At 39.5% G+C, this 23,971-nt stretch overlaps 1 protein-coding gene across 25 annotated transcripts in view; it reads right to left on the bottom strand.

Annotated features, from left to right (window-relative positions):
• PLEKHA5 (pleckstrin homology domain containing A5) overlaps positions 1–23,971 on the bottom strand; it is a 236,855-nt gene that overhangs the window by 130,960 nt on the left and 81,924 nt on the right. The window contains exon 1 of one of the 25 annotated variants that reach the window (XM_082351883.1): positions 6,881–8,230. The exons of the other annotated variants lie outside the window; for them this stretch is intronic. The gene's annotated coding sequence lies outside the window, so the exon portion shown is untranslated. Of the gene's footprint in view, positions 1–6,880; positions 8,231–23,971 lie in introns of those variants that run through there. 25 annotated transcript variants of the gene reach the window in all.

Below are 23,971 nucleotides of genomic sequence, written 5' to 3'. Positions count from 1 at the left end.
GTACAAGGTTTAAAATGTACTGGCAATTTCTTTCCTCTTATACTAGATAGTGAGTATCTGGGTATTTTTACCCCTATCCTTTGTAGGTTTATAATATCTTTACAGTATTTTTAAAATAATGTTTAAGTATTAAAAAAGAAAAAGGGTACAACGTAATCTTTCTCCATTAGCCCTAAAAAGCATCCAATGTGCTAAGCTTCAGGTTGATGTCTAGAATTACATCAGTAACTCTCTCAAATGCCATTGCTAAAATCTACAAACCGGTCAACTCTTTGGTTATGGAAAAAACTCTTGCTTCCTTATTAACTCTTTAAGGAAGTAGAGGAAAACAGGTAGTGAAAATGAGAACGTCTCTGACCAACCAGGAAACAGACATGCTGATTAAGTTTCCCGATCTACACATCCTTTGCCCTACAATTTCTATTTTTTGATTCAGAAAGATCTTTGCACTATTTACTAAGATTAAATTATCCATCTCCCAGATGGATTTTGTTGGCTAGATGTTAACTGCCGCAGTTCTCCCTTTCTTGCCATAAGCAACTTGGCCTCAAAGGAAAGATATGCTTCTGAAATACTTATAAAGTTGCTTTTAGTAGACAAAAATCATACTTTCTCATTGACTTAAACTGCAATTTCAGAGATTTATTCTTAAGGAAAAAGTATAGCTCCAAGAAAAATTCATTCTTATATCCAAAGCATAATTTCCTTTCTGACAGACAGGAAAAAAATTTCTCTCATAGCTCATCAGAACTATTAAAAAAAAACCTCAGAGATGTGTGCTAGACAGCAGACAAGCTATCTACCAGACATGAAGAAGGCTGGAGAAGATCCCAATCCTTAATTCTGAACCTCTTCCACTGGAAATCATCCATGCTAAATGATGGCTTTGGGCAGGGGAAATTCCATCTGTATTAAATAAGTCACAGATCCTCTGTTCTAGACTTGTGATTTTCTATCTTTACGAAGTAGATTTTAAACTTATACTTGAAAAATGTCAGAAATAAAAATCTCAGAATATTTGCAGGATTTTACTAAGACATGTATTTTTCATTAAAGGTTCTCTAAATTGCATATTCAATGTCTAGTCCTTTACAGTGGAGTAAATATGGCTACTAAACCACCAAAATACCAATTCTATGCTAGGCTTAATACGAAACTTGGTCTATGTCCACTCTCAGAATATTTGCAGGATTTTACTAAGACATGTATTTTTCATTAAAGGTTCTCTAAATTGCATATTCAATGTCTAGTCCTTTACAGTGGAGTAAATATGGCTACTAAACCACCAAAATACCAATTCTATGCTAGGCTTAATACGAAACTTGGTCTATGTCCACTCTCAGAAACCAAACAAGACCGACATTCAACCTGCAGAGCATCCTGGGGTAAAGCAACCAAGCCCATCTCAGGCTCCCAAGTAGCTCGGGGTAGGAGTCCTTGCCCCCAGATCCAGTACCATTTGGACCCGCCCTTCTCAGAATACAATAGTATTTGAGAACATGTATACTTGTTAGGGTAAAGCAAGAAAAAACACAGTTTAAGTTAATTTCAAATTTAACAGAGGTGCCAGAATAAGAGCCTCAACTGCTAACCAAATCAAACTATCAATTTTTCAAAGCAAAATCAAAACAAAGAGCCCCTATAGTAAGTGGGTGGGCCAGGGGAGCAGCTAACAGGTATTTCACCTCCACCTGAGTCTGATGTGTTTCACTGAAGAGGCAGAAAGCTTGAGACTCAAGTAAACTAAAGGCCATTCTGTAACTTCCCTGGCAGCATTCAGGATAACGGGGAAGAACTAGCACCTTGTCATGAGGGAAGAGAAAAAGTTTAAAATTCAGTTCAGGGCCAGTGGGCTAAAGGGCTGCTGAGGAGAAGTCATTCTGAGGTTATTACAGTACATTGTAGTTCAAACCGTTTTAAGGCTTAAAACCCCTAAGAAAAACGTGTGGCAGATTAGGCAAGGAGAGCACGTCCATAGCTAGTCAATCAAACGTAACAAAGACATTCTAGAAACTGTAGAGCCTGAGACGGTTTGTTTGCATTCGAACATTAAGCTTAACATGGGTGGGAGGAAGATATTTTTTTTGGAAATGATGTAAGGCTATTGTTTTTGTTTTTGTTTTTCGCCGGGCCATGCGGCATGCGGGATGTTAGTTCCCCCACCAGGGAACCAACCCATGCCCCCTGCATTGGGAGCACGGAGTCCCAACCACTGGACCACCAGGGAATTCCTGTAAGGCTATTGTTATTGTTGCTGTTATTATTTTTAACGTTTATTCTGACCTGTAGTTCTTACTTTTCATTGCTGATGACACCTGAGGAAATACAGGTTACACAAAACTGAAAATGTTTAGAGTAAGTTAGGCAAGACCGATCCCATGCACGTGGCTAACTGAAAGTCCCTTTCTTCTGTGCTAGGTGCAAGCAAAGATCTGGATGAGTGCATCCTGGGAACTCCCTGGCGGTCCAGTGGTTAGGACTCTGCGCTTCCACTGCAGGGGGCCTGGGTTTGATCCCTGGTCGGGAACTATGATCCCTGCAAGCCGCACGATGGCCAAAAAAAAAAAAAAAAAAAAGAAGGCTTATGGTTGAGCGAATCCAAGATTCTCCAACAGGGAGAAAGAGCAAAACAAACCTAAGACACAAATATTGAAATGTGATTCCTGGACTAAATGTCTGAGCTATAAATGCAAGCAAGTACTTGGTAAAAGGTTGCTAAGAAGGATCTAGATGAGAAAAAAGAACCAGTAAGCCACTAAGTCAGGAAGTGCAATCAAGAGAGGCTGACAACCTGAAATGGAGCAGGTAATCTGGGCACCATCAACAAAACATCAAGGAAACAACAGACTGAGGGTAAACTCATGTGAATTTGCTGAGGGTTTAGTGACCATTTATTAATAGCCTATTTAAAGAGTTATGTCACGTTAGGTTAAGTAAGGGGATTACATATACGTATATTTTGACACACATGTCTTAAATCATTCATGCCCCCGAGCTCTCATTAAAAGTTTAATATCGAGTTAGTTAACTGACCTTGAATTAGCCAAAAAGCCAGTGTTAGAAGAAATGTACTAGAGAGAAGCTAGTGTACAATGGCTATGGCCCCAAAGACAAAGCATTTGAGGTATTCTTCCAGGGCCAACCCATGCACCCATTCAGTCTCTGATAGCTGAACAACTTTGCTCTCTATAAGGACTATGTTGGGCCAGATTTAACCAAATTTTCAATGGATGGGCCGCAGAGTTCCAGGCTTCTTGGCTACAAGTAATTATAAAATTCTATCAAGGTCAACAAAGAATTATTTACAGTTAAAAAAAAAAGTCCCTATCTATTCGTATTATTGGCTCATATGGCGATTACATAACAGAGTCTGATAACTTTAATGTGTTTCTTAAACAATAGTAGTGTGAAAAGGTCTTTGTTTTTTAAAAAACAGCAAGTTTCACAAAAGTAAAGAACCAAAAAAACCCCAAAATATAAGCTCTTAAATAGGTTATTCATTGATATGGATTGAAAAATATGAGATGGAAAAAGTTTTCAATAAACATTCAGTAAGTGCCAATTGTGTACCAGGTACAGCTGGGTTTCCACTAATTTAAGAGTTCACACTTCAATAAGTGTGATTTTATTTATCTAACATTGTTTATATACTAATAGAAACAAATTTGAGGTATTTTTTTAGCTAAAATATTTATCACTTTGTCTACCAGGTCAAACACAGCTGGAACATAACAGGTATCTAGCAATTATTCTATTTATAGAAGTTGGCTAAGCAATTGAGACCCTTTTAACATTTTATCATGTATGCATTCAGGTTTAAAAAATATATTATAAAGAGATTCCAAGTATATTATTATTTATAAATCAGTATACTTCTATGAATCTGATATTTCAGACAGCTGATAGGTAATATTGTAAAAAAACTTTAATACAGAAAATATGTAATTGGAGAGGAAATTAAGGAGACAGACATTTATTCGACACCTACTTTTTGACTAACATCATGCTTGGGTTATTTTTATGAAATTCAATTCCTATAAATCTAAAAGAAAAGTACTGACATTTCTGTTTACTATTGAAAACACAGAAAATAGAGAAATGCAGATACTTGCCTACAGTTACAAGTGGCAAAAGCTAGATTAGAACCCAGGCCCAACAGATTATAAATACGTTATTTCCCATTACAAATCATATTTTAAAAATTAATTTGTTTCTCCATGGGACTAATCTAGGAGTAACTTTAAGAGTATGAATTAGAACTTGTGAGATTTATCAAAATCTTTACTTGGTCATATTGTGCCCCAAATCCTCCACAGGGTATTCACTGCCTATACTTCTAGCATTTGGGGCTTTTAAGAATGTAATTTTAGCTTATATCACCATTTCTATCACCAAATTTAATCATACCCTATAAATCCCATTTACATTATAATTCTAAGACGCTTCTTCTAAATACAAAATGAGAAAAGAACTGAGGTAATTTTCTGGAAGATATATGCAAACCCATAATTCTTCCTTCACTTTTCCATATATTTCAATATAAGGAATACATATTCAGAATTACTAAAATGTTTGCTAAATGTTTAATACCATGTACTGGTTTTTCTTTTCAAAAGTAAACCATATTCCAGAGGGAAAAGTTCTGAACAAGATGTTAAAGGCCAAGAAGTTGTGCTATAAACAAGCCCTTCTGGCCCATTATTACCCAAACTTACTTGACCACTGTCCCCATTTTCAAGTAACACCACTCAGGATCTCTAAGCAGTACTGAACTCCATAAAAGCTATGGAAATAAATGCTCCTTAATTGGCAGATGTTAAGTTAAATAAGTGAGTACGTGAACGTAATGATTTGGAAATGAACAAAATATACAGGCATATACTTAATCTTTAGAAACCTGTGAAAGAAATCCTTGTCATCAGTAATTTTTCTTTTCATAATCCCCTCTTTTCATTTTCCCAGCATTTCTTAATATTCTTCTTTAATAGATCTTCTACTTATTATCCATTCCTCTTCTACTGAAGATCTATGCTTAGAGGTAAATGGGACTAAATACGTAAGAGAAAACAGTGTAAAGTATCATTTTTGCCATGCAAATTTCATGATTATTTCGTGAGTAAATATGGGGGAAAAAGTTAAAATCTGTAATCTTCTACTTATATAATATACATGGAATGTGTATTCCTGAAGATCACAAAGAACTTACACACTTGAAATATTTTTGATTAAAAAAGAAAACAGCTGATAGGATTCTGTAAAAGCAATACTTGCTTCTTTCCCCACAGTAGCTCTCTGTGAATGACTTACAGCCCTCATGAATCTTTGCAACAGTCCAAGAAATCATCTTATTACTTTAGAAACCTTAAATGAACCTCCTATCACCATGGTAAAATATTAGATTAAAAAGAAGTGGAAATAAACAGGGTGTAGCTGCCACCCAAGGGCACACAAGTGAGTCAGTATTTAGAAGTGGGGATAGAGTTTTTGAGTATTGTCACCCAGTGTTCATCTCTAACTGCTAACCTTCCCTTTTCCATGATATACAAGCTTAAGTATACACCCACCTCCTTCACATGTGCCAATCCTGGAAAATGGCATAGTGGGGGCAGCTCTCAAAATAAAGATATTTTAGGAAAGCATCACATAATTGCCTGGCGTTTGAAGGCACCGGGCTTTTAGTATTCTTTTCCTATTCCTCCCACAGCCTCATTGTTTTTCTAGAGCGCTTTAAAGCACCTTCTATACCTAAAATTCCCTACCTGACACTTCCGTTTACTCACAAACATGATTTTCCCCCAAGGAAATAAATATGGTAATTTGATGCTTTTTCTTCAAATCTTCAAAAAATACGATTTATCTCGAGCAGAGTATGCAATTTTAATTTCTAGGAGAATACCCTGAAGATTTGCTTGCCAAGTTTATCTATTATAAATATATAATAAAAATCATGTTCATTATGAAATAATAATTTACAGATTTTAAATGTTGCTTGATATTATGAGAAGATAACATGACAAAAAATTGCAAAAAAAGATTTCCCCCCTTTAGCTTCATGGTAAAACATGAACATGTTGGATAACAAAAAATAATCACAAAACATTTAAGTAAGATTATCTGCCTAGCAATCACCATACTATGAGCTCAAAGGAAGTGAGAAGAGTCCCAAATGGCAAAACTATTATTGTACTCCCAACACTTCTGTAGCTAATTCAATAGCTAAAAACAGAACAAATTCCAAATACGAATCCTGAATAACCGTAACATACTTCACAAAGTGTTGTCAATCTCATTTTATTTTAGAGTATTTTAAATGACCAATTACATTGTAAAGCCAATTTATTTTTGAACCACCTATGTTAACAACATGGACATATTATCACAACGGAGCCTCTCATTCTCTTTAACGAATTCTTGCTCTTATGCTATTACTTTATTAGATACGGTTTAAAAATTCTTGCTCTTAGGCTAAATTCTTGCTCTTAGGCCACTACTTTATTAGATACAGTTTAAAAATGTGAAAGCAAAAATTACAATTTAATTAAAATACAAGAACAAAAATGTTAAACTGTTCACATAGACAAATCCTGAACTCCCTCAGCACACAATTCTGCCGGCGTTATTCAGCACCAGTGAGCAAATGAAATTTATGGAGAATACGGAGGAATATCATCATAGCAATTTACAAACTTGTCACCTGAGAAATACACTGAAAATGTTTCAAAAGATTGAGATTTGGACAGCAGAAACAATTTTCTCCCAGTCTCAGCTAAGTTACTTGCTACATAAAGCTTCAGCTTAGTACAAAACAAGCAGCAGATATAAGTAAAGACAGAGCCTTGCTAGGAATTACAGAATAGAATAAAACAGCTAATTAACTCACCAAATAGCCTTCGGCTAAAAGCTGCATTCTTCTCTTTGTCTCAGGCCTCTGGCTTCCAAAGACAAATTACAGGCTCTCTGACAGAATGACGACAAAAGGGCACACCGTGATCTCTTTTCTGCTATTTCCACTTGAAGAAAACTGAACCACACTGCAGCCTCCAAGAATAAGTACTTCATATGAGCATGCTCGGTATCTAATTTAAATGACTTGGTATTTCATGTCGGCATGTGATGGCCTACTTCCAAACTCCGAGAGCTGCAAATTCAGTCAAAGATCATTTACTGCAATAAACTAAACAGAACCACCCAATGATAATCGATAACTTCATGATTTTTGTGGTTCATTTATCGTGATGTGACTGGAAATGATTATTTCTATACCGTTATTCAAACAAGTCCTTAGGTTTCATTAACTATATTTCATTAACTATGTCCACATAAGCATCCAAAATGCTGGAATGAACTGGAAATTTCAAATTATCCAGGATGTGATCCTCAAAAATAAATCTGACCACTGATAAATTAAGCAAACTATAAGCCTTTCATATTTCACTTTTTAACCTTTTCTTCTGTCCTCTTGCCTACTCACTAAATAAAACCATCTACAAACTATCTAGTAATATTTGAATTTCTCCTTTGGAAATATTAGTAAATATCAGTAAGCTAGAATGTTCAATGTGTTTATTAAAAATGTCTGCTCTCTTCAAACTATAGCAAATAGGATTTTTCTCACCTATAGATTATACATTATATAACAGTTTACATGCTTATATAAAACAGACCTCACCCAAATGTTGATAAAGCTTTAAATAGGACTTAATTTTTTTTTTTTTTGCATTTTCAAGAACAATTTTTACCAAAATGCCACACACACACAAATCAGCCAAATAGTTTGAGCATGTATGTTTCTGTCACCAAATAACTAATTTGCCTGGTTTGTTGAGTAACTTGCTGCAAAGACCATAAAGTTTTATATGATGGAAATATGGTCTAGAAGCTTATCCTCTGCTCACGATGACCAGTTCAGTCTTCTAGAAACAGAAACCTAGCACAGCAGATACAGCCAGCCCCACCAAACCAACCAGACAATTCTCAAATGTCCACTTCCCATTTTTACCTTCGGCAGACAAGCAAAAATAGGAAGTGTCCACGCACTCGACATACACCAGCCTGGGACAGCAAACCACTGACAGACTGCGGCTGCCCTTTAAAGGGGCCCATGTGCTAATTTATGATTCTCCTTTCTTCACAACCCTTCTTGGTTACTTCTACCACTTCCCTATTGTAAACTACGCATACCCCGCCCTGCTACAAATGTCTCATTTTGTGAACTCTCTCCCTCCTCCCCCACCCCCAAATTAACCTGGAAGGCCTGGGAAAGTAAGAAGGCATAGGAAATAGACAAACTCCATGGCAGCAGCCAGGATAAGGTCCCCCATAAATGGTGGGACAAGATCCTTAAAGGTTCAGAGAGGGTGTAAAAAATAAAATGTTAAAGCTTTAAAACAAAAAAACAAACACAGAGAACCATTTATGGAACCACATCTAATTCCAATACCTTTCTAGAAAATAGAAGTGTTAAGTTCAAAGAAACGTACCAACACACTAGTTTCTTTAGCATTCTACCAAAGTGACTCGTTCTACCAACGAAAAATTCGGTAAGTTCAACTACAAGGTCTATGGGTGCCGTGTGCTACTCTATCTTTAACGAAAAAGCACGGGAAGTGAAGGAACACAGAATAAAAGCAAATTATCAAAACCTGTCAATATGCATATGTTTTGTGTACTGTTAAGTCTAGTAAGTTTTGTGTACTGTACAGGTCAGGGTGAGGATTCTGTAGAAAGAGTAAGTTACCTAAAGTACTCAAGGAAAGCTCTATGATTCCTGAATGAGAAAGGAAAAGTTCTTCACTGAAAACTAGCAAACAAACAAAAAAAATCTATATATGACACATGGTACAAGGCAATGCGGAGTGGAAGTAAACAACGAGAAGGACTATGGGTCTCCAGCAGAGCTTACAGACGATGAGGCAAGAGGACAAATAATTAAGGTAAGATCACCACGGCAGAAGAGAGGTTCCTCCGTGTTCTGGAGCGTTTGGAGGGAAGACAGAAAGCATGCTATGAGGGGAATTTAGGAAAGGTTTTGCGAGGGGGTGAACTTTTTGAAATGCCTAGATGAATAGGGAGGGTCTGGCCCAGAAGGGAGAGGGAAGGAAGAGGAAACAGCCAGGTCAGGGACTGGGAGGGAGGACAGCAGAGGACCTGGGAACTGGTATGGGGACCAGAAAGTGTCAACACTGGGACGAGGGAAAAGAGGACCAAGAAGCTAATTATTCTGGGATGGTACTTGGAAGCAGATGGCAAGAAGCATTTTATACCCTGAATAATGGGAGAGTTAGGGTAATGTGTTAAAAAGCAGAATGGAAGAGTCAACTTTGGAAAGACAGGCAGATACAGAAACAGGGGAGACAGGCATTTATTTATTCCAGCACATGGCATAGTACATCCCTTGTCAAAAGCACTTTTTTGAATTCTTCCATATTACTTAATAGCTCTTCAAACCGAATTACCTCTCTCCTAAAAATCTGACCTCAGCATTCTGATTCAAATTTGAGGTCATCTTGTAATTACATGTATCCTTTGATTTTACCTAGAGGTCCTGTTTTTTCTTCTCTTCTTTTAAATCTTTCTCTCTCATCACTCATTCTTTAATTTACTTGCTTATGCTTTCTCTACCTACAAAACCTGATAAAAAGTTTCCCAAATGCTACCCTGATAAGAATGGATGAATCTGTAAAAATTCAACAGAAGATATAACCTATGTCTACGAAGAGTGAGCAACCTCTGAAGACCGTACACAGTTCTAGTGCATTTCACTGCATGTACACATGCGAGGTTGGATGGATCTCTGTGTAATAAACATACCTGGCATTCATTCCTCACCACAGGAAGCGGAGGGGAGGAGGGAGAATGGAAATGAACATACGAGCCTTATATTGCAATTTGTTGTTTTGTTTTTTACCAGAGGGTCACAGCAGAATCATTTGGGTAGGAAAAACACACTCAAGCACACGCGTTCAGAGTCCAGAAATCTTGAATGCCCACTCGCTGTGGGGGCCAGACGTTATGAAGAAGCTCCCTACATGATTCTGAGGTTCCTCTGGTTAAGAGCCGCTGTTTGAGGTACCCATGAGTTTAAAGAGCGAGATGGACACATAAATAATTGAAAGACAATGAGAGAGACAGGGAAGGGAGGATGTGAAAGATACAATAATTTTGCATGATTTACAGATCAGTTAAATTTGAGCAGGATTGGCAGGAAGCATGAAGATGTTCTGGTACAAAAAGGCAGACGGACACCTCAGAGGACCTTTCAGAGCAAACAAAGGAACAACACGGGCAAGGCAGAAAGCCAGGGCAGATGCGTGCGGGTGGGGAAAGGCAGGAAGCGTGTGCATGGCATGGGGACAGCAAAGCAGAAAGAGGCCAGCAAGGCACATGGACAGTTTACGAAAGACTTTATAAGTAATTCTAGAATGTAGTAAACACATGAATGAACACATTTATCACTGCTAGCTCTTCAGAGACACAATTTTGGTTTTTTTTGGCTGCACCAGGCCGCTTGCAGGACCTTAGTTCCCCAACCAGGGATTGTACCTGGGTCCTCAGCACTAAAAGTGCAGAGTCCTAACCACTGGACCGCCAGGGAATTCCCACGAAATAATTTTAAATAGTGCACCGACATGGTCCTATTTATGTTTTTAAATATATTGCTGGGCTTCCCTGGTGGCGCAGTGGTTGAGAGTCTGCCTGCTAATGCAGGGGACACGGGTTCGAGCCCTGGTCTGGGAGGATCCCACATGCCGCGGAGCAACTGGGCCCGTGAGCCACAACTACTGAGCCTGTGCGTCTGGAGCTTGTGCTCCGCAACAAGAGAGGCCGCGATAGTGAGAGGCCCGCGCACCGCGATGAAGAGTGGCCCCCGCTTGCCGCAACTAGAGAAAGCCCTCGCACAGAAACGAAGACCCAACACAGCCATAAATAAATAAATAAATAAATAAATTAAAAAAAAAAAATATATATATATATATATTGCTGATGGCAACTCGTCCGCAGAAAATGGATGAGGGAAGGGAGATTAATGGCTGGGGACTGATCGTTGATATGAGAATTAGAGGGAGAGTCAAAAGTAGTACAGTAAGAGGAAGACTGGAGAGGAAATGATAAATCTGAGAGATTTTAAGGACAGAATCAATAGGATATGGTGCTGGACTGGATAGAGGGGTCAAACAGATGGAAAACTAGAGAACAACCACAAGGATTCTGGTTGGGGCAAGTGGGTGCAGTGAGGCAACTAATTAAGCCAGAGAGCGCAGATGCAAAAGACGGGTGGAAGGGTTGCATCTCAGGAAGAGTGAGTTCAGCACAAGGAGAGAGGACAGGAAGGAGGGTTAGCTCAGTTTGAAACAGGTGGAGTTTAGCATCCTGACAGCTCCCTGGTGATATCTACTATTGGCTGAAGGAAATATACATCTGGGGTTCACCACTACAGACCCCGGGAACACTGTTTTAATAGCACTGTGGGGTTGAAAATCAGCTTAGGAAAGGCTCAGGTGGGACTGAGTCCTCAAGAGACTTAATAACAAGTATATTTACTGAGGGCTTACTTTCTGTCAGACACTGTGCTACAAACTTTACAAGGATTGCATCATTTGCCCCTGCAACAACGTTACGTGATAACTTTATTTAAAACCTCAAATAGCGGTGAGAAGATGAAGGCAAAGAGCTTTTTAACTGTCTTTCCCAAGTTCACACAGCTCGCAAGTGGTACAGCTATGCTATGATTCCCTAGTTGGTGTGTTCACCAGGAACTTGCTACGCTAACTCAACTGTTAGGATGCTTTAAAAAAACAACAACAAAAAAAACCCCAATAAATAACACTTACAGAATGTTAAAAACATATGGGTTCATTTAATATTAGTAACATCCCTATGCAATAGATCTGATTATTATTCTACCTATTTTACAGATCTGGAGACTGAGGCTCAAGAGGCTTACCCAGTGTCACTGATAATCAGTACAGGAATTTGGATCCAAAATTTTGGACCCCAAAACCCATGGTCTGAATGAGATCTAAAGGGCAGTAAGCTTACGAAGGAGGCAGAATTATCAAAAAAAAAAAAAAAGGATTTTCAATAGCTGAGACAATGTGGAAAAGAGATGGGGTAAGAGACGAGAGTAATTGTGAAGAGAAGAACTGATAGTCAAGGGAGAAGTAATGAACATGAGGCAAGGAGGACTAAACCGGTTTCTATTTAGTTTTATTGAAGTTAAATTTATATTCATGAAACTCATACCTGGTAAGTGCACGATTCAGTGACTTTTAGTAAATTTATAGGTCGTGCAACCATTACCGCATCCACTTCTAGAACATTTCCATCACCTCTAGAAGTTCCCTTATGCCCCGCTTGCAGTCAATCTCCACTTCCATTCCCAGCCCCAAGCAACAGGCTCTTGAAGAGGAGAAATAAGCCACAAGTTAGAAGCAGCCACGGCCACCACTCTCACCACTTCCTTCTTTGGGACAAACGGATGACATTCCTCAGTACAACACAGTAACAGTCAGTCATTAGTACTGACGCTATACATCTTGTTGGTAAAAGAGTCCTATTTATATTTTACTGCTTTCCAAGTCAAAGATCTTCAGAGCGTATCAACAAGAAAAAAAGTAGAAGCCCTGTGACTTTTTAAAATATGTAATCTTGGGGCTTCCCTGGTGGCGCAGTGGTTGAGAGTCTGCCTGCCAGTGCAGGGCACACGGGTTCGAGCTCTGGTCTGGGGGGATCCCACATGCCGCGGAGCAACTGGGCCCGTGAGCCACAGCTACTGAGCCTGCGTGTCTGGAGTCTGTGCTCCGCAACAAGAGAGGCCGCGATAGTGAGAGGCCCGTGCACCGCGATGAAGAGTGGCCCCCGCTTGCCGCAACTGGAGAAAGCCCTCGCACAGAAACGAAGACCCAACACAGCCATAAATAAATAAACAAATAATTCCCATTTAAAAAAATATATATATATATTCGGGAAAAAAAATATGTAATCTTAATAACTAGTACAACTGGGATTGTTTTTCCAAATATGTAGCAATAAAGTGAGCCCAGGCAATGTACAAGAAAAATAAATAAATAAATAAATAACAGGAAGAGTCTCTGCAAAAGCCAGGGCATATATTTGCAAAAGTCTTTGGTAAAGGAATACCTTCTGCACAATAATTTGCTACTGTCTGACAAAAGGAGAATTGTAAATTTTAAAACATATTTTCATAAAGTAAACTTAAATAGCCCAATGACTTTTATTGCAGTGACAAACCCTTAGCATCTACTTAGCATGTGGCAAGATAATGAATAGACGTAATTATACATTATTTTGGAATTCAAGCTGTCTCTTGCTATAGACAATGCTTAAGACTATAAGAAAATCTCTCGTGCTTTACGAGAAAAACAAAAGCGAATGCAAAATTTTGCTTCTAAATAAAGACATAAGAGAAAAATATTTTTAAAAATATTGTATTGTGTAAATGAAAAGAAAAAATGAGGGTGGGGCAGAACTATTTTCTGCTTTCTACTGAGAGACAGAACGTATTTCTTAGTGTCTCTTCCCCAAAACCAGAATAGTCAATTTCTTTCCATTCTAAGGATTCTTAGTCAATTAGTTAAAATATTATCATAAGTATCACAGAAATTTATAGCCTAAAAAAAGCAATTTGTTCCCTTTGTTCATTCATTCATTCTACAAATATTTATTTATTTACTTATTGGCCACGCTGCATATGGGATTTTAGTTCCCCAACCAGGGATCGAACCCGCACCCCCTACAGTGGAAACGCAGAGTTTTACCCTCTGGACCGCCAGGGAAGACCCCACAAATATTTATTTTTAATTACATTTTTTATTTGATAAATTTGACATGTAACATTTTGTAAATTTAAGGTGTGCATGTTACTTTGATACATTTATATATCGTACTATGATTGCCACTGAAGCAATATTTATCACATTACATCATTATAGTGCAATATTATTGTCTATATTCATTACACTCACAAATAGTGATTGAGCATCAACTCTGTGCCAGACACGGTTCTACATACTAGGGACAGAGCAGCAAACAGGTCTGTGCTCTCATGGAGCTTACTTTCCCTTGGGGAAGAAACTCGATAAACAAAGAATGTACCATATTCCCTCAGGATCCACGGGCGATTGGTTCCAGGATCCCCCCAAGGACACCAAAATCTGCGGAGGCTCAAGCACCTTATATAAAATGGTGCAGTATTTGCATATAACCTAGCCCGTATACTTTAAATCATCTCTAGATTAGTTATAATACTTAACAGAATGTAAATGCTACATAAATAGTTGCTGGTGCGAGACAAATTCCAGTGTTGTGTTTTGGAACTTTCTGGAATTTTTTTTCTAAGTATCTTTGATCTGTGGTTGGTTGAATCCGAGGATGCAGAACAGTGGATATGGAGGGCCGACTACAAGACAGTGGGAGAGGGTTATGCTAAGATAAGTGACTGACTGAAGGCTGGATGGCCAAGAAAAGTCCTGAGTTGGTAACATTTAAAGCACTGGCTTGAACAACGGCAGAGAAGGCAGAAAAGAAACCCAGACATAGTGGACAGTGTGAAGGCTCCAAGGCCGCCATATCTAAAGAGAAGAAAGAAGGCCCAGGGACTAGAGTGTGGTGGGCGAGAGGAAGAGCTGAGAGATGAGGTGTGACAGGTCGCAGGTCCACTAGTGTTGGATTTATGAGCCAGAGAAGGAGCTCTGGATTTTATTCTAAGTGCTATGGAAAGCCGCTCAAAGGCTGTGATGTGATGCGATTTGTACATCTGTACATTTTAAGACGAGGCCTTTGGCTACAGCATGGAGAATGGATTGTAAAGGGTCAAGAAGAGAAGGGAAAACAGTTGAGAGGCCACTGGAATTGTCTGGGTGAGAAGTGATGGTGGCACAGCTGGGAGGTACGGCAGAGAGAGAGAGAGAGAGAAGTGGGCAGATCTGGGATGCTTTTTGGGCGGAGGAAGCGTCAGCAGAGCCTGCTGATAGATTGGAGGTTGCAGGTAGGTGGGTAAGTGAAGGAAAGAGAGAAATTAAGGAGGGTGCAAAGATTTTATTGTTCTTCTGATTATGTCCATGAGACACTATGTGGTGAGGTCAGTAGGTGGAGAAGGGGGACAAGGTCTGGCTGGAGATGTGGGTTTATGGGTGACTGGCAAATGGTGTGCAAAGCGCCTTGGAAGTGAATGAGGTGACGGAAAAGGAAACACAGGACAGACGCTGGGCCTTCATCAATCCACAACGCTTATTACAGGTGCTTGGAATATGGGTGAAAAAGTCAGACCCTTGCCCTCATGGAGTTTACACTCTCTCAGAGAAGACAGATACAACATAACAAATAAGTAAACTGTGGCGTATGACAGGGGGGTAAGTGCTATGTAAAAAAGAAAAAATAGAGGAATCAGGGGTGTGGCTAGGGTGATGGAGCTAAATGGGGGTCTGGGTGAGCTCATTCAAAAGATGAGATGTGCACAAAGGGCCAGGCTGAGGGAAAGGGCAGTGCAAAGGCCCTGAGGTAGGAATAAGTAAGATCTAAAGTATCACTGGCATATCTGAAGAATGGCAGGGAAACCAGTGTGGCTGGAGCAGAAGAAGAAGAGCCAGCAAAGCAGCATGAAACCCAAAAGCACATGATGTCACGGAAGCCAAGGGGGAAAGGGTGTCAAAGACCAACTATGCTGAACGCTGGCAAGGGTATGAGTAAGACCAGAACAAAGAGGTTCTTAATGCTGGAAGTGCAGTGTGGAGCCAGTAGAGAAGAAAGCCATCTCTATGGAAGGGCAGGGAAGGAGGTCCAGCTGGCAGGCGGTATATTCACTTCTAAATGTAATAAGACAGGTTCTCAGGACTTAAGGATCTGCCACAGCCAACACATAAGGATTTAAAAATTTTAATAATGTCAACATCATCAATCAATTCTGGAATCCAAAAAGCCCATTTTGCTTATTTTCTCATTCTATTAATTACAAACCACTCAAAAATCACTACTCTATTTCTCAAAAAAACCCACAAAAAAACAAAACTTAAAAAAAAAAAAGAAAATAGTACAGATGAACCGGTTTGCAGGGCAGAAATTGAGACACAGATGTAGAGAACAAACGTATGGACACCAAGGGGGGAAAGCAGCTGGGGATAGGGGGTGGTGGTGGGATGAATTGGGAGATTGGGATTGACATGTATACACTGATGTGTATAAAATGGATAACTAATAAGAACCTGCTATATATATATATATATATATATATATAAAAAAAGCATGCCACAACAAAATCCATGGAAACAAATTTCCAATCCAGCAGTTAGTGTGAATAATTTATCTATGTGTTCTTTCCATAGCCCATCTAACTCCCTATCAAATAACTACAGTTGACCCTTGAACACAGAAGGTGTTAGAGGCACCTACCCTCTACACAGTCAAAAATCTGCATATAACTTCACAGTCAGCCCTCTGTATCTGCAGTTCTGCATCTATGGATTCAACCAACTGCTGATCGTGTAGTACTATAGTATATATTTACTGAAAAAAATCCATGTATAAGTGGACCCATGCAGTTTAAACCTGTGTTGTTCAAGGGTCAACTGTACATCATGAACCTTATTATTCCTTTAAGTTTGAAGTAAATGTGGTAAATCCTTTAAAATGCATTTACATTTAGATACCTTTGTTCACTATATCATTCACATTTAGTCTTAAAAATTGAACATAATAAAGGTCATTTTATTCTGTGCTATAAAAAAAAAAAGGAAGAAAGAAAACAGAGAAAAAGAGCTAAAAACTCATAAGCCAGAGAAGCAGCTTCAACAGCAATATGGTACCAACCTGTTGAGAATCATTGCAGGTATTGTGGATATATGACCAATCTTTCATTTGCACATGAATACTGTCAGATAACTACCATATGACCCAGCAATCCCACTACTGGGAATATATACCCTGAGAAAACCATAATTCAAAAAGATACATGTACCACAATGTTCACTGCAGCACTATTTACAATAGCCAGGACATGGAAGCCACCTAAGTGTCCATCGACAGATGAATGAATAAAGAAGATGTGGCACATATATACAATGGAATATTACTCAGCCATAAAAAGAAACGAAATTGAGTTATTTGTAGGGAGGTGGATGGACCTAGAGTCTAGCATACAGAGTGAAGCCAGTCAGAAAGAGAAAAACAAATATCGTACGCTAACACATATATATGGAATCCAAAAAAAAAAAAAAATGGTTCTGAAGAACCTAGGGGCAGGACAGGAATAAAGACACAGACGTGGAGAATGGACTTGAGGACACGGGGAGGGGGAATGGTAAGCTGGGACGAAGTGAGAGAGTGGCATGGACACATATACACTACCAAATGTAAAATAGATAGCTAGTGGGAAGCAGCTGCATAGCACAGGGAGACCAGCTTGGTGCTCTGTGACTACCTAGAGGGGTGGGATAGGGAGGGTGGGAGGGAGACGCAAGAGGGAGGACATATGGGGATATATGTATATGTACAGCTGATTCACTTTGTTATAAAGCAGAAACTAACATACCATTATAAAGCAATTATACTCCAATAAAGATGTTAAAAAAAAAAAGAATACTGTCAGATAGATTTACTATCCACATCCTATATGAGGAAAAAGGTGAAACAGACAGAGGTTGCCCACAGTCTCACTGCTAGGAAATTGAGGGAAGGGGTTAGAAGGAGTTCATGTTTTCTCTCCTCTGCCACCTCGTGTCTCTCTCCTATTTATATGTACCTAAAACAAGAGGCAGACAGGGTAGGTTTTCTTCTGGCTTTGTAAGACACTCTTGCTAGATAGACATGGTAAGTTTTTAATTTTCGTTTTATTTTTTCCCCTTGCTCCCTCCTATCCATCTATCCATCCACCCCCTCTTCTATCATTTATAAATATGTACCAGTGTCTGCTATATACAAATAGCCACTCTGCACACGAAGTCCTATTGCATTTTAGAAAAGTTCATTTTCTAAAAAAAAAATAAAATAAAAAAAGACCTTCCAAAATAAGCATCACTGCTGTATAAAACGTATAATTAACCAATATATCAACAATGATGGTAAACTGTGATCTTCATTTAAATAAATTACTAAAATGACACCAGGAATTAGGTTATCTTAATGTTCTTTTGGAAAAATTACTTCCTGACAGTTTGTGGCTCAAATTTTTTCACTACATAGATTTAACAATATATATGATTTTACAGCTTAATGACCTATGACAAATCAACTCTAAAAATCACCTTTCTGTGGTAATTTAAAACATCTGCTTGAAATAGCAGATTCCCTAAAAAATTTTAAATCAGAATTGACATACAAAATGTAATCTGTTGACAAATGAGCAAAGAAAGACACTTTTCAAGGAGTTTAAGAAAGGGTTACAAGACTTCATGACACAGAAACAAAATCCTATTCAAGAAATTAGACTCAATAAAATACCATTTAAGGTCGCAGAAGAACGTAACTATAGCTTTTCCAAAATCATCTAGACTCACAGATACACTTCAGTCATCTCAGTTAGTGTAGGTAAGGCAAACACCAGATGCTCCTTAGGCAAAGTTACATAAACAGCAACCAAGAGGGAAAACAAGATGCCAAGAGTGGAAAGGATACTCAACAGGAATGGCTGCATAAATTAAAGTATCTGTACGATGGAACAGGTCGTGCACCTGTCAAAAAGAACAGGGCAGAACTGTGTGTCCCATCCTAGCAGGTGTCTCTGGTGCATGTACATCATCCCAGAAGCAGGTGAGAGAACAGTGGCTGTTGGCAGCATGGGTGAAGTGACTTTCACGTTTTATTGATACTTTGTACCCTTTGGTGCTATGTAAATTGTTTTCCACAGCATATATCAGTTATGCAATTAACTGATAAAAAGGGAAAAAAGGAAATGAGAAAGGGAAAAAGAGATGGGAAGAAGGGAGAACAGAAAGGAAACCAACAGGAGCCAGAAGCAAGGTGACAGGTACCCAGGCGAGCAGCGTGGTGTGGAGAGACCTGAGCGAGATGCCCCCAGATTCAAGCCCTAGTCCTGCTACTAAATGTGGTCAACTTAAACCCTCTAAGCTTCAGTTTACTCATGTGCTGAGTGAAGATAACGTTATTTCTTACCCTATGGAGTTACTGTGAGCATTAAAGGAGCTAATTTTTGAAATGTACCTGACACAATGCGTGGCCCAGTATAAGTACCCAATAAATGGCAGCTGTTAATTTCAGAGAATACTAAAATAACTTCACCTCTAAATCTTTTCTTCTTTATACCATAATCTTAAAGTATATTATATTTGGTATAAATTCTTTTCACTAGTTTAGAAAAGTAATTTTTAATAATGACCATAAAACCAACCTAGTTGGAGAATATATGCTGCTGGTACTATTAGAAATATATTGCAACCCTTGCACATAAGTACCTAGCATCTTGTCCTCACTCGTCTGACCCTGAGCCCTAAACTTTGTGCTTCTTACCCAGAAATTTCATTCTTCAGTTTGTCTGCAGCATATTATAAGACTGATAAGTACCTGTATCTCTTCAAGTCATCCCACAGTAGATGGGTAGAAAATGGGTATTACTCAGGGGCATGTTCTTAAGACTATATTTTCATGTGAAAAAAAAAAAAAGGAAATCAAAACCCTAATCATAAACCAGAATAGATTTCCAAGTAAATAATAACACTCCTCACTTCCAATTCAGAGTAAGAAACTGATTAAAAATTTTAAATTGCTTTTTCACAATAACCTAATTCAGTCAACATAATGTTCACATTTGTTTTTCAAATGTTGGCCTCATGTGTTCCCCCACGAGCCCCATGTGAAGCTCATGAATTATCCTAATAAAGTCTTGCCTAATGAAGCATTATTCTTGTGAATCTCACTATATTCTACCCCTCTTCTAATTATTAAGACTTTTCTTCTAAAAAAAATTAAGAACACTTAACACTGCACCTTCTTTTGTGTTTATAAGTCCACTTACATGCTACAGTCCTTGGATTTATGCATCTCATCAACACTACAAAACCTAACCTTGTATTTAAAAGTCTAAAATCTAAATCTAGAGCAGGGGTCGACAAACTTATTCTGCAAAGGATAGCAAATATTTTAGGCTTTGTGGACCAAACAGTCTTGGTCACAATGATTACCTCTGCTGTTGTAGTGAGAAAGCAGTGATAGACAACATGTAAACAAATGGATGTGGCTGCATTCCAATAAAACTTTATTTACAAAAAAAGGCAGCAGGCTGGCTTTGGTCCACAGGCCACTGTTGCCAACTCCTACTCTAGAGCAGCAATTAAGTGAAATGTGTATGACAGTCTTCTAACTACTCCGTAAAAATTTAGTGACACATGTCTCTGACCAATCAGTTGATGGGTCATTTTACTTATTTAATGATTAGCATTACTAATTTTACTAAATTATTTTCTATCCTTAATAATTCCATTTAGATTCTTCCTAATATTTAACTAATTTTTCATAATTCTGCACTTTAAATATAACTTGCTTAATGATTCAGTATTTCCTCATGAATCCCATTTTCTAAAATTTATCATTTTTATACCTTTGGATTCTCTCCAAATTTCCCGTGAAAAGTAGAAATGTCAGCACTTCTCTGCAAATGAAATGCCTTACAAAATTAAAAAATAAAACAAGCATTTACATGTTTCCTTTTCCCTTCATTAAAAAATCAAGGCAATGATTAATAAAGATATTCTTTTAAGGAATGGTAGCCAGACTCTAAGATAGCCAAGGATCCTCACCTCCTGGTACTCACACCTATGTATCGCAGCTCCTTGGGTTTCTGTCTTGGTCTTTAGGATGGCTTGCTCTGGACAAAGCCAGCTGCCATGTCACGAGAGGCACGTAACCCGGTGGAGAGGTCCATGTGGAGAGAAACCAACTGGCCAGTCCCAACTTGCTAGCCATGTGACCCTTCATCCCCAGCTTCCAAGCCCCAGCCAACATCAAACTAAAACCTCATAAGACACCCTGAGCCAGAACTGCCCTACCGAACAGCTCCAGAATTCCTGCCCTGCAGTAACTGTGGATGACAAGAAATGGTTACTGTACAAAGGTCTGGAGTGATTTGAAGTCACAGGGGATCCTCCTCACCTGATTAGGTTACAGTTTAGCTTATTTTGTATAACTGTTTTGGTCAGTGGCAGCTGCAGTTGATAAACAAGCATCTCCTGTCTTGCAATAGGATGGGTTTACAGGACGAGACTGATATTAGCAACAACTGATTTGGCTGTACAGTAGTAATGACTGCTGTGCTGTATTTCTTCAACAGTAACTTGACACTTGCTGGGTGGAAAGCTGTGTGCCAGATGATCAAAGTAGTTGATTTCTACAATCTGGCAGATGACCCACAATAACAGTTACATCCAAAAAACAATCCTTACTTCACTTCTATTCTTGCCTATGTGAATCTCACTGTTTCCCAAGGCAGTATTTTTAAACCCTGGTCTGACCCATTAGAGGATAATGAAATGCAGTTAATGGGATGCTTTCTGCCAGCACTTTAAAATAATGACACAGAAGAGAAGGTACAGGTAGTAAGGGGAAAATAATTTTTCATTTCAGTTTTATATAAAGAAATGTATTTGTATGTGAACACTGGGTCATGTAACAATATGTATTTCTTGTTGTAGATAATGGTCAAAAAAGTTTAACACCAGTGACATAAAATGCCAAATACATTAACATCCTAGAAAACTAATGAGTCACCATACTCTCCCAGTTCTCACCATCTTGCTCTCCTTTTCCGACTTCTCTTCTGACTGCCTGTTAAAAACCTGGGCTTCACCGCTCATTTTGTTTTCACATTGATACTTTAAAATCCACGTGGAAATCGGCTTTTTCCTAACTTCAGTTCTGTCCATCTTGAGGGTTGGGAATAGGGAAGTCCCTTTTCCTTGGGGACATCCCTTTTGAAACACACTCAGTGGCTGTCTTGAAAGAGTAAGGCAAGCAAGAAGAGGAAGATTGCATAGGGAACCTGAAATGACCCTGAGATCACTGGGACTTCTGACCAAATGAATCACCTTCACTTTCCCAACATGCTAGAAATAATCAGATACGCTGGGCTTATAAGTTGATTTTTAACTCTGTAATGTCCCAGCAACAATTATATTTTCCACCCGGTGAATGTTCCCGTTGTTATTACTAATATGCAGTAGGTAAACGCTCTCTGCTTTTATGACAAGGGCTGCAGACAGAGGACGTATCTTCCGTGCAGAAGTATCTTCCAGTGCTCTCTTCTGTAGTGCCTGGTACAGGCTTTGCATTAAGCTGATCAAAGAGTGAATGTTTTTTTAAAAGGCATTTATTTTGGTAAATAAAAAATAAATTTATCCACTCAACGGATAATTCACTTACTAATTTGTAATGCTTCAAGAGGAAGGCATTATTATCCATGAGGAAGTTTTCCTAGCATTAAGGTAGTATTTCTACCACTGAAAATATAAATAATAGAGCAAAACATTTCTTAAAACTGTCTAATAGGAGGGAAGATTTCAAGATTACTCCAAAATGAGACAGGATGAACAAAAAAAGCTCAGGGTGATGATGGTTATATTGTGAACTGATGATTTTCTTTCTATCAAAAACGCACAATGAAGCTTCAGAAAAGCTCTGGAAAAAATGATACTAAACAATAAAAAAAAAAAAAGATACTAAGAGTAAGATTGAGGAGACCTTCAAGATGGCGGAGGAGTAAGATGTGGAGATCACCTTCCTCCCCACAAATACATCAGAAATACACCTACATGGGCTTTTCTGGTGGCGCAGTGGTTAAGAATCCGCCTGCCAGTGCAGGGGACACGGGTTCGAGCCCTGGTCTGGGAAGATCCCACATGCCGCGGAGCAACTAAGCCCGTGAGCCACAAGTACTGAGCCTGTGCTCTAGAGCCCACAAGCCACAACTACTGAAGCCCGTGCACCTAGAGCCTGTGCTCTGCAACAAGAGAAGCCACCACAATGAGAAGCCCGCGCACTACAACGAAGAGTAGCCCCCGCTCGCCGCAGCTAGAGAAAGCCTGCATGCAGCAACAAAGACCCAACTCAGCCAAAAATAAATAAATAAATTTTAAAAAAAAAGAGAGAAATACACCTACATGTGGAACAACTCCTACAGAAGATCTACCGAATGCTGGCAGAAGACCTCAGACCTCCCAAAAGGCAAGAAAATTCCCACATACCAGGGTAGGGCAAAAGAAAAAAGAAAAAACAGAGACAAAAGAATAGGGACGGGACCTGCACCTCTGGGAGGGAGCTGTGAAGGAGGAAGGTTTCCACGCGCTAGGAAGCCCCTTCGCGGGCGGAGACTGTGGGTGGCGGAGGGGGAAGCTTCGGAGCCACAGAGGAGACCGCAGCCACAGGGGTGCGCAGGGCAAAGCGGAGAGATTCCCGCACAGAGGATCGGTGCCGACCAGCACTCACCAGCCCGAGAGGCTTGTCTGCTCCCCTGCTGGGGTGGGCGGGGGCTGGAAGCTGAGGCTCGGGCTTCAGAGGTCAGATCCCAGGGAGAGGACAGGGGTTGGCTGCATGAACACAGCCTGAAGGGGGCTAGTGCGCCACAGCTAGCAAGGAGGGAGTCCGGGAAAAGGTATGGAACTGCCTAAGAGGCAAGAGACAATTGTTTCCAGGTGCGCGAGGAGAGGGGATTCAGGGCACCGCCTAAACAAGCTCCAGAGACAGGTGCGAGCTGCGGCTATCAGTGCGGACCCCAAAGACAAGGATGGACCACTAACGCTGCTGCCAAGAAGCCTGTGTGCAAGCACAGGTCACTATCTGCACACACGCCCCCGGGAGCCTGCGCAACACGCCACTGCCAGGGTCCCGTGATCCAGGGACAACTTCCCTGGGAGAACACACGGCGCGACTCAGGCTGTTGCAGCGTCATGCTGGCCTCTGCCGCCACAGGCTCGCCCCACATTCCAATTATGACTACTGTACCCCTCCCTCT

This window comes from Balaenoptera borealis, assembly GCF_965194805.1.
Source record: "Balaenoptera borealis genome assembly, chromosome: 13".
NCBI lineage: Eukaryota > Metazoa > Chordata > Mammalia > Artiodactyla > Balaenopteridae > Balaenoptera > Balaenoptera borealis.
This window is presented reverse-complemented; position numbering and strand designations above follow the sequence as displayed.